This window comes from Dermacentor andersoni, chromosome 1 (genome assembly GCF_023375885.2).
Source record: "Dermacentor andersoni chromosome 1, qqDerAnde1_hic_scaffold, whole genome shotgun sequence".
NCBI lineage: Eukaryota > Metazoa > Arthropoda > Arachnida > Ixodida > Ixodidae > Dermacentor > Dermacentor andersoni.
In genome coordinates this window covers 170,119,046-170,128,170 of record NC_092814.1, presented here as the reverse complement: position 1 = coordinate 170,128,170, position 9,125 = coordinate 170,119,046, and positions in this window count along the sequence as shown.

The following is a 9,125-nucleotide window of genomic DNA, read 5'->3' as shown; positions in this document are numbered from 1 at the left end:
CATAGACTTATGTCGACACCGCGGACTAGGCCTTTGGTACATGCAAGGTGATGAGGAATGAAACTGCTCACCGGATGTGTCGCGAAAACATCGCACTTCAGTAAATCTTGAACACAAGCCTGGTCTGACGAGCAGCAAAGAATCCCCCCTCGGCCGAACTGTCGAACCTCGGTGATTTGTTGAAAATTGGCCGAGGCCATCCGGAGTTCGCTTTGAATTGCTTTGGGATTCTTCATGCGAATCGCACCGCCATCACTCGGAACCAAAGCCACAGGTACGCTGCTCGTCCCACTGCGTAAGAAAAGCTCCACCGGCAAATCAGAGTTAGGAACAGAAGCCGACCAGGAGGAAGCCTCCTGGCCTGGCGATGAGAGTGACATTGCAAAAAAAAACAGGAAATTACTCTGTAAGGTTAGCAGATATTGAAAGAAAAAGGTAAAAACAAATACGTAAAATACACAGATTAAAAGAAAACCGCCAGCTACTTGACCAGAACCAGTGTTCGGGAGCTCAGGAACCAGGCCACGTCAGCGCGTCAGGAACTGCTGCACGGAGCTGAGCCTCATGGTCTTCGTCCGTCGCCGCCGCACAGCAGTCACGCGCATTCGGCCGCGACATTCAAACAGTCCAAATTCCTATCACAAAGGTGTTGGGTTGACTGTCTCGGTGGAAAAATCTGGCTTCATCATGTTTCCAGGTAGAGGAAGACGGTATGCGCGGCTGAAGATAGACCTTGATCAATCCTGCCTTCGTCAATTGAAGCACAAGCGCTTTTTGGGCGTCATTATTGACTACCGTCTACAGTGGCGACGAGCTGTGGACTCTATTGTGACATCACTATCTCCGCGTCTCAATGTAATCCGTAACCCGCCGCGGTTGCTCAGTGGCTATGGTGTTAGGCTGCTGAACACAAGGTCGCGGGATCGAATCCCGGCCACGGCGGCCGCATTTCGATGGGGGCGAAATGCGAAAACACCCGTGTACTTAGATTTAGGTGCACGTTAAAGAACCCCAGGTGGTCGAAATTTCCGGAGTCCTCCACTACGGCGTGCCTCATAATCAGAAAGTGGTTTTGGCACTTAAAACCCCATAATTTAATTTTTTTTTTCAATGTAATCCGTAGAGTTGCAAATGGGCAATGGGGAAATCACCCGTCTTCAATGATCAGGCTGCACGATGCACTAGTGACGAGTCGAATAATGTACCAGCTCCATTTAATTTCCCCCTCGCTATCACAGCTGGAACGACTTGAGGTTTTGCACAGAAAGGGCCTAAGGAGGGCTCTTGGCGTTCCGCAGACTGCTCCTAACAATGCAGTATTTTATGAGTCTCTATCGAGACCTCTTAGCCTAGTCGCTTCACAAAGGTTATTGATGCAAATTGGCCGCCTCAAACAGACGATAGCCGGGCGAGCCCTTCTATACAGAGCCTTCGAAAGAGATCTGATTCCCGTGCATACTGGCCCTTAATACTCCTGGTTGCCTGGGTCTTGACGCTAGAGGTCGAACTAAGAGGTTGAAACCACCTTGGTCATTCGCGAGCCTCGATTGTTCGTTGACAATTCCTCACGTTCGCGCTAAGCGGAGTTCTCCTTTGGCGGCAACGCGTTCGCTCGTACTGGAACATCTTGAGACTGAATATGCACGTCATCTTCAAATTTTTACTGATGGCTCTGTGAACAAGGTCAGAGGATCTAGTGCAGCGGCTTTTCACATTCCCTCTTTGAAGTATGATTGGTCGGTTCGCTTCACTGCAGTCGTGTCCTCCACAACGGTTGAAAGCATTGCCATTGAGGCAGCTCTAAAGAAGCTACGGTTTTGTACGCCTCAACCTGTTGTCATTCTTACAAATTCAAAATCCGCCCTTCAAAGGTTAGAGCACGAGTTCCCTACTGATGCCTTATGTCTTAGCTCCGTACGCTCGGTGCACAATCTCCATATCAAAGGCTTCTCCATACGTTTCCAATGGGTGCCCTCGCACATAGGTATCATAGGCAACGAGATGGCGGACAGCCTCGCCCATAGAGCGTTGTCTGGGAAACCATTGAGAAAAGTGCCTCAAGAGGACAAGAGACTCTTCAGAGAAGCGGTGTTGGGCCACTTCAGTTCTTTGTGGAGCTCACCTCACAAGCCATGTGTGACCAAGGGCCTCAAAAGAAATCATTATGCAAAAAAGCTGAGCTTGCGCAGATGAGTTTTGTGTCTTCTTTCTTTTTTCGCCTCAGTGCTCCCTTCAGTTGATAGTCGGCGTTCGTGTTGTCCACTTCTCTACTCTTGTGTCCTGTCTGCACGCCTCACCTTTTTTGCATAATGAATCCATACCAACTAGCTCAGCTTTCTGTCGTTCTAAGTCTCAAAAGAAACCAAGCCACTTTACTGCTCCGCATTCGCACGGGCTCTGCTCGTACCCCTGCGTGGATGTATAAGACTGGCCTGGCGTTGTCTCCATTATGTTCAACGTGTGGTGTGTGCAGTGAAATAGAACATTACCTTATGTGCTGCACTCTGTATAACGCGGAAAGGAGTGTGTTATTCGGATCCCTGAAGAAGACAGGAATTCCTCAGAGTTCTCTTCAGGAGATTGTTTTCCTGCGCGGGAACCAGTTGTCTAGGAAGGAGGTTTCTCGCCTTCTTTTAAATTACCTGCAGGACACGGATTTGGCTTCCACATGGTGACCTTAGGAGTGACTATTTGTAGTTGTGAGGTCTGTGTCTAATTTATGTGATTTATGTATTTTAAGTGTCGCTACGGTGGAGCAATTGCCGGCAGCAACTGCAAGGCTAATCCCACCAGTAGCCTACAACCACTCAACTCAACTCAACGGCATCATGTCGTGCGTGTTTTAAAAGCGGCGTACTTATGCAGATCGACGGCAAGAGGCGACAGTCGTTCCGCGACGTTCTGTCTATGTGTTGTCGATTTGCGGAGGGTTTCAGGCGGCACGGTGTACACACCGGAGACAGCGTGCTGGCACTGATCCCAAACACCGTCGACGCCCTGATAGGCGCATGGGCGCTCATCTTCAGCGGCATCACGGTCGTCTTCCCAAACACCCAGCGAACCGATGGTGAGTGTACACATATTTTTCACCCCCACCGCCCCCGCACCCGCCCCGCCAGTGCGATGTATGGTCCTCGCTCCCCGCTTGGATCTTAGCCTTTTTGCGACATGGTAGGCACACGCTTTTTGGGCAGTGGTGGCTGCGTGCCGGAACCCTGTGTAGTATCTCTGAACTCAGTTAAATTATCAGCGACACCTGCCCCAGTGCATCGTCGGACATAGCACCGGTTCTCGAGATTTTCTCGAAAAGATGTTGTATACAGGCAATACTTAGATAACAGACCTAATTATCGAACGTTCGAAGGATGTCGATGCAGCCGTCGGAATTAGCATTGGTGAAACGGCACTGAATTTCAGGTATTTGATGACTGAATCTTATGTCCCAAAAGTAGCAAATTTTGGGCATTAGGGACTAAGCATTGTTCTATGGTGGGTAAAGACATAGACGAGCAAACAGGAGACAAAAGATATTTCTTAGCGGGTCGCCCTATTTTTCTACTTAACATGGAAGGTCCATTCATTACGAAGGAAGTCTACGTAGGGTTCAGGTTCGTTATATTAAGCGTCTGCATGAGTTAGTGAGGGAGTGAAACGTTATTCCCATATACAAAAAAAAACCGACAGAAGCCTTCTCCTGATGATTGCCGACGTTAACGCGATCAGCATCGAAGCAATGTAATGACACACCACGTTGCCGCCGCCGACACGCGTCATGTATCAGGCGTGTACTGCAGCCGGGCACCTCTCCTGCGCGTCCCTCTGCGCCATCTAGCGGCGCCGCCGCGAAGTCCACGCATTGGCACGTTCCTGAATATGTATGACTCAGGTTCGATTGTGCTCAGCATCGGAGAAATTTTAAAGAATGTTCTGTTTTGTTGCAGCGCAGGCACAACTGCGCACACACGGGAAGGCACATTAGACAACACACAGCGATGACTTTCAACAGGTTTCAAAGCGAAGCTTTCTTTGCCTACAATTCTATGGTTCCACCTTGCTCGGTCTGTCGGTCGCTGGTCGAATTCTCGCCGAGTAGATTCAATCTCATTTAGTAAAAAAAAAAAACAAAAAAAAGCTAGCACGTCCGACGGCGGGATTCGACCGTCGCACCGCCATCGGCAGGCCATAACTGCACGTTGCAGATACCATAAACACACAAACACACACACGTGTGTGCGTGTGTGTGTGTGTGTGTGTGTGTGTGTGTGTGTGTGTGTGTGTGTGTGTGTGTGTGTGTGTTTGCGCCCTGCAATTGTCAAATTTTGAGGAATAATTCACTCAAGACGATAGAACTTTTGGCGTTCGTGCTAATATAGCACCTACCTAGCATAACAAAGAATCTATATGGGACATCGTGCAACGGCGAGGACGACGGCGAAAATTCTCCTGGAGTATCCATTTAATTGCTAACGCAATAAAAAAAAACAGGGGGGGGGGGGGGGAGTATGAACATCACCGCATCGTCAATATTGCGGCATAGAAAGGAGAGTAACTGTTCCCACGCTCTCGTTTATGCCAGAATTGACAGCGGTAAATTCAATAAATATAAGAAATATTCACTAACTTCTCTGCCATGGTGAATTTTGAAAACCGGAATACGGTATTGTGGTTTCGCTTTCTCCAAAACAGCATCTCAGAAAAGCTAAGAGCACGGGCCTTGCGGTTGTTAAAAAGCAACCTCAATGGTGTTTCGCTTTGACCAATCTATTGCGCATGACAATGGAGAATTGAAACATTGACATTGGTACTGTCGCAATTGAAGGATCCTTTGATATTAAGGAAGCGCTTCGAAGCGGTACTAATGACAGTCTGTGAGATGGTCATATGTAAGCAAACCTTGAAACGCAGTTTATTGCAGGGGCGACAACCGGCGTACATGCTTGGAAGGCAGTTTTTGAAGATTGTAAAGAAATCGCTTATAATGGGGCTCATATTACTGAGTATGCATGGATAAAATTAAAGTTTTACGCGTGTAGCTCACTGATTGGTCTTCACTTTTAAGTAAGTCTATGGTCGAGTTCACCTGCCTTCTTGAGGGCGTCAGTAACCTGTGCGAGGTATCTTTATTCGGATAGAGAACATCGCAGGTCATCGCAGTTACAGATTAGTTGGCTTTGTCTGTGCAGATGCGTTTAAATCAAATGGACGGACTATATGAAGAATGCTGGCTTGGCAGTGTCTTGTATGACAGCTGTCAAAATGCAGGTATTGATGTCTATCCGTTAGTTTCCTGTGAAATTTAGTCGTGACTTTATTGTTGCAGAGAGTTGTTGTGACATCAAAAAAGTTGATTGTGATGAGGCAGTAGGAGTTCGAGAAAGATGCGGTTGGGATGGACATTATAGTGCCTCGAGCGGCCAGTCGCGCGGCAATTTTGCGTGTATTCGCGGGGTTCTTTCAGGGTCGGAAAAACACTTATATGTAGCACGTATTGAGCAACACTAAGCTCTATCGGGAGTTTTTCATGTTGCTTTACAATTTTCTCATTGACACTTTTAATTGAATTATAATATTTGAGAAGTTTATTTATTAATTAAGATGATTACCTAATTATGCGGAATGCAAAAAAAACTAATCTGAGTATCTTCAAGCGACGGCATACAAGATTACCCTGGTTCTGTCCAGCTACGTGACATGTGCTTATTTTTTAAATCTTGGTACATGCTAGTTGGGACACCTTGTATAGTATAGCCCATAACTCTTAACGTCGACTGTATACTAAGGCTAAAGTCACGTCCTTCTAACTTACACGTTTGACATCGCTAGATTAACCTCTTTAATATCGAGGATTGCTATGAGAGATATGCCGTTGTAGATATGCAGAAAAAATATATAAATATACTTCACTTCTTCACCCAGATGAACTTCAGCGCCAAATCGAAGACTGTGGCGCAACATACGTTCTTACACATTCCACACGCCTCAATACAGTACGGAACATCGACAAACACGGCAAGATCAGGGTAATTGTTTTTTTTTTCTTTTAGCCCTTTACTCAGGTACAGATGGCAGAAATTTACGGAGCACGATAGGAATAAAACAATAAAATGTCGGTGTAAATCAATGTAATCATTTGCTTCTCGTGGCTGTGTTTCTCCTTCCCTTGGCATCCATTCTATGTATATTAGAATAGTTCAACGGTTACATGTGCATTACGTGACCTGCCCAGTTCCACTTCTGCGTCTTATCTGCATAGAATATCATAACTGTGTCTACTCGCTGCTGCCTTTTCTTTCTACCGGGTGTTTTAGCGAACTTTTCCCAAAAATATTTTTTAATTGCCTGGGGCAGGTAGGACAACTCTAGTCCAAGAGCTGGTCTACTCGTAGAGGCGGCTATTACTTGCACAAAAAATTAAAATGCATAATCGCCTTATTAAAAAAATATCTAATCAAGTTTTTAACTAATTACATTGTGGCACATATTGCAATTTACAAATTCTCGCCGGGGAGTTCACAAGGCAGATCCACTTGCAACGAATTCTCAGGATGACACCAGTTTCGAGATATTTATTCCCTAACTTTGCTGAGAAATGCATAAAACAACGTTTTGTTAAGGAAGTGGAGTGACAGTGCATTTTTACCGCAAATTTGACGGCTGATATAATCTCGACCGGGTGAGGTGGCTCTTCACGGCAGGAATCGGCAAACGACGACAAAGACGGGCATATTGATGATGTAAAAAAGCATAAAAGATTGTATTCACTTCATTGGTGCATGGATGTGACTCTCATCTGAGTCTCGAGCGGTTCTTATTAACACGGGGGCCAGTACGGCCTTAAATAACCCTGGCAGTCCTGTGGTCGTCGCCGTCTTCTTCCGGAGCCTGTGGAAGCAGTAGTGCTTTCGCCGTCCATCCTTTGTGTCAGCTTGTGTGGACCGGGGTGGCGCCGTCTTGCCCTTTCGTTTGTCTTTCTTCGTCTCCCCTTTTATGTCAGTTTGTGAAGAGCGGGGGAGGGGGGCGCTTTCTTGCCCTTTGTTTTGTCCAGCTTCGTCTCCCCTTTTGTGTCAGCTCGTGTGAAACGGATAAGGCCATTTCGGATAACAGGGCAACTATGTTGACATGGGGGAAGCCCGTTTGAATGCTTCTCACACTTGAAAGGTCGATCATAACACGGCGCATATCTCGTAAATGATGTCACCCACACAATTCTTTTGAAGTGGATATCCCTTGTAGGCTCACCCGCTAGAATTTGTTAATTGCAATATGTACCATAATGGAATTAGCTAAAACTTAATTAGTGGAATTCCTCCACTAGCAGTGCTATTGGAGGGATTAGAGGGCAGTAAATGGGATATAATAGGGCTCAGTGAAGTTAGGAAACCAAAAGAAGCATATACAGTGCTAAAAAGCGGGCACGTCCTGTGCTACCGGGGCTTAGCAGAGAGACGAGAACTAGGAGTCGGATTCCTGATTAATAAGAACATAGCTGGTAACATACAGGAATTCTATAGCATTAACGAGAGGGTGGCATGTCTTGTTGTGAAACTTAATAAGAGGTACAAAATGAAGGTTGTACAGGTCTACGCCCCTACATCTAGTCATGATGACCAGGAAGTCGAAAGCTTCTATGAAGACGTGGAATCGGCGATGGGTAAAGTCAAAACAAAATACAGTATACTGATGGGCGACTTCAATGCCAAGGTAAGCAAGAAGCAGGCTGGAGACAAGGCAGTGGGGGAATATGGCATAGGCACTAGGAATAGCAGGGGAGAGTTATTAGTAGAGTTTGCGAAACAGAATAATATGCGGATAATGAATACCTTCTTCCGCAAGCGAGATAGCCGAAAGTGGACGTGGGGGAGCCCGAACGGCGAGACTAGAAATGAAATAGACCTCATACTCTGCGCTAACCTTGGCATCATACAAGATGTGGACGTGCTCAGCAAGGTGCGCTGCAGTGACCATAGGATGGCAAGAACTCGAATTAGCCTAGACCTGAGGAGGGAACGGAAGCAACTGGTACATACGAAGTCGATCAATGAGTTAGCGGTAAGAGGGAAAATAGAGGAATTCCAGATCAAGCTACAGAACAGGTATTCGGCTTTGACTCAGGAAGAGGACCTTAGTGTTGAAGCAATGAACGACAATCTTGTGGGCATCATTAAGGAGTGTGCAATAGAAGTCGGTGGTAACTCCGTTAGACAGGATACCAGTAAGCTATCGCTGGAGACGAAAGATCTGATCAAGAAGCGCCAATGTATGAAAGCCTCTAACCCTACAGCTAGAATAGAACTGGCAGAACTTTCGAAGTTAATCAACAAGCGTAAGACAGCTGACATAAGGAAGTATAATATGGATAGAATCGAACATGCTCTCAGAAACGGAGGAAGCCTAAAAGCAGTGAAGAAGAAACTAGGAATTGGCAAGAATCAGATGTATGCGTTAAGAGACAAAGCCGGCAATATCATTACTAATATGGATGAGATAGTTCAAGTGACTGAGGAGTTCTATAGAGATTTATACAGTACCAGTGGCATCCACGACGATAATGGAAGAGAGAATAGTCTAGAGGAATTCGAAATCCCACAGGTAACACCGGAAGAAGTAAAGAAAGCCTTGCGAGCTATGCAAAGGGGGAAGGCACCTGGGGAGGATCAGGTAACAGCAGATTTGTTGAAGGATGGTGGGCAGATTGTTCTAGAGAAACTGGCCACCCTGTATACGCAATGCCTCATGATTTCGAGTGTACCAGAATCTTGGAAAAACGCTAACATAATCCTAATCCATAAGAAAGCGGACGCCAAAGACTTGAAAAATTATAGACCGATCAGTTTACTGTCCGTTGCCTACAAAGTATTTACTAAGGTAATTGCAAATAGAATCAGGAACACCTTAGACTTCTTCCAAGCAAACGACCAGGCAGGATTCCGTAAAGGCTGCTCAACAATAGACCATATTCACACCATCAATCAGGTGATAGAGAAATGTGCGGAATATAACCAACCCTTATATATAGCTTTCACTGATTACGACAAAGCGTTTGATTCAGTCGAAACCTCAGCAGTCATGGAGGCATTGCGGAATCAGGGTGTAGACGAGCCGTATGTAAAAATACTGAAAGATAT